This window comes from Mytilus californianus, unplaced genomic scaffold (genome assembly GCF_021869535.1).
Source record: "Mytilus californianus isolate M0D057914Y unplaced genomic scaffold, xbMytCali1.0.p SCAF_11, whole genome shotgun sequence".
Taxonomy (NCBI): Eukaryota; Metazoa; Mollusca; class Bivalvia; order Mytilida; family Mytilidae; genus Mytilus; species Mytilus californianus.
In genome coordinates, this window is record NW_026262593.1 from 39,610,484 (window position 1) to 39,613,480 (window position 2,997).

Sequence of the window (2,997 nt, forward strand, 5' to 3'; positions counted from 1 at the left end):
TTGAAGTGTATCATAATTATTTTTTGTTTTAACTTTTTCAGATGGCAATGTGGGACTATGTGTCAAAGTTGTATGGAGGGCAACTCTGTCTATTTAAACAGCGATATAGACTAAAAATCGTAGTTTTAAAAGTGTGACTTTTCCCATGTGTCTAATGACTTCATTTCATGTCTAAGCAGTTCAGAATAAGTAAACACACGAGTATATGTCAAGATGTGCTTCAGATTTTCAACTGTTGTTTGATTTAGTAACTGTGTATTTCAAATGTTTGAACGTGAAAAAAATGTCTTCACTGGGAACTCCAGAGCTAAAACCTGCATACTTCAGTTTAGCAGGGACATTACTCTATAGATATTTTTGTCATTTTTGCACATAGGATCTTTATAAACAATGCCAGTGAAAGAAAGTTTTGTTTCCCAACGACATGTCTACCCAGGCCTACCTAACTTCCGGATAGACGCCATATTGGAAAAAACCGGTCATAGTCAAAGAGGTAAGTGGTCAATTTGAAAGTCTGAATTTAGAAAATCGAGCAACCCAATTTTATATTTGATTAGTGTTTATGGTACTCTGAGTTGAAAATTTTGATGTTATCATATTTTGATAATTGAAATTTCTTAGGTTCTTGAGAAAAACTGCAATGTTTCTAAAAATGATGCGAAAACACATGTCTGGTAAAACCAAGTCTTGGTTTTATGAATTTTTGACAATTGTTCCTTTTTGGATAAGATATTTCTTAAAACTTAAGGTCCGATAAAACTTTAATAGGTTTTCGAATGTTTATATGACAACATCATTGCAGATCGGGTGCAAATTAAGCATTTTGACGCACATGTTATGCCTCTTCATTGTTATTCAAATGAGCGACCATAACCAGTTGTTTGTGTACTTCAACACATGATGTATCATTGAAAACGTGTAGGAATTGTATGGTATGAATATTTCAATATATCTGTTTAATTACTACATTATATAAAAAAAAAATGACATGATTTTACATGTAAATAATAAACTACATACACCTTGTATCAAGGGTCTGTACATGTATGTTTGTCTTTAAATTTTATTTAAATAGTAGACTCAACAGTGATATTGTTTAAATACATGTAAATTTTATTAACTTATTAATATATTGAAAACAATAAAGTAGAAAAAAGAAACAGCTAGAAGACATCAAAAAGGACATGTAAAACCTAAGTCAAACAAAATCTACAACACAATAAGACAAAAAAGACAAATGAATGATGTAAAGACAAACAAATTTTTGAAACACTACATAGAATCATAGTTATAATGACTATAATTATCTGCGGAACCGTAGCTCTATAATATAATAGCCATATCCATATTATATCCATAATATAATAGCCATATCCATATTATATCCATAATATAATAGTCATATTTATATCTATATCTTTGATAGAACCATTTAGATAAACTGTATGAGTTTGATCTCTAGAAGAGTAAGCATATATCTTGTACACCATCATGTAAAATATGTGGAATTAACATTTCTAATTGAAAGTAAAAAAGTCTCACTATGGTATAACTATAAACTAGTTAATATATAGTGTTGGTTTTTTTATATCTGTATTTGAATATAATGATTTACCATTGCAAAACAATATCCATCATTCATGAAATTATATCACTCTAGATATGTGTCCTTTAGCTAGCCTACAATATTTTATTTTTGCTTTGAATGATCCAGTACTAGTTATGTTCATATTGAATTTCATATTATGTCTTCATATAATTTCAGTCAATGGAAATACATGGAATCCAACATCCTAGCTACTTTTGCAATTTTTCATGCAGACTATGAAACAGTTACTATAGAGTATAGTGTTCTTTAAAACGTTGTACATGTTGAAGTGTTGTAACAAATTACTTTTCATCAACTATATGTACAAAAATGAATGAAAGAAGGTAAGAAATTAAAGTTATACTCAAATAGTTATTTTTACTTGTGAGAAAAGTTGCATGTAATATTTCATGGAAAATATTCTTTCTTCTTCCTGTAATTGACTTACAAAAATGAATTGGAAGTTCAAAGATTTAAGAATACAAACAAGTGCACATGTACATAAACAAATATTAAAATATTATTGTCTATAATTTACATTGCCAAGTTCTCAAAATATTTTTTATAGCCTACAGCTATTGACCATTTTTACAACACAGACTACAAATTTTAAGGTCTCAGTGAAATTCAGTCATGTATTTGCAGATTTTTCATACTTTCGTACATGTAGGTGTAATTAAGATTGACCCCCCCCCCCCCTTTTGTGGGAAAAAATTTCTTAGATCAGTCAGCGGGCCCCCCTTACAAAAAGTTCTGGATCTGCCACTGAGCAGCTACATGTATACCAATATAAAATACCAGACAGTTTAAAATAAAACAACCACAACCTTTTTACTAGTTTGCAATCAGGACTACAACATCATTGACCTTCTTGATTTTTGGGGTCCAGACTGACAGGGCTGCCACTTTTTAAGAACACACAATCATTGATTATTTCAATTCAAATTTTTAGGTTGAAATGCTTTTGTTTTTCACTACATGTATAACATTATAATTTCAGGTTAGGATGGAAAAGTGGTGAAGATGAAGGTTACAATTGTGATCTACATATTGATTAATTTGAAGCAGATTTTGTTCTAAAGAGGGAAATAAATAAACAGTGTGTTTTATAAAGATGTTCAATTATTAACACAACAACAAAAATAATCATTGTATGAGAGATAAATGGATATAAGTGTAAATAAAGACACTTTATTTTCTTTTTCTATTCACACTTTTTAGTAAGTAGCTATAAATAGCTACATTACCAAGCTCCAATTAGACTAATATTTTTTCAACCCTCTTCCAAATTATTTGCAATCTTTTATAATTTTGTTCAATTTGGTGGTCCTGAGATATTGGTTAATGTATCCAGTGCTGGCAGTTTTTATACGACTGCAAAAAATTTTTGCGGTCATATATTGGTATGA

General features: G+C 29.6%; 1 long non-coding RNA gene across 2 annotated transcripts; it reads left to right on the plus strand.

The window, feature by feature from the left end:
- Window positions 1-426: 426 nt before the first annotated feature.
- LOC127720055 (uncharacterized) lies at window positions 427-2,795 on the plus strand. 2 transcript variants are annotated; one of them, XR_007990597.1, is made up of 3 exons: window positions 427-493; window positions 1,766-1,932; window positions 2,589-2,795. It is a non-coding gene; the product is annotated as an uncharacterized LOC127720055 (long non-coding RNA). The 2 variants fall into 2 exon arrangements; XR_007990596.1 differs by lacking the exon at window positions 427-493 and adding an exon at window positions 511-932.
- The last annotated feature ends 202 nt before the right edge of the window (window positions 2,796-2,997 follow it).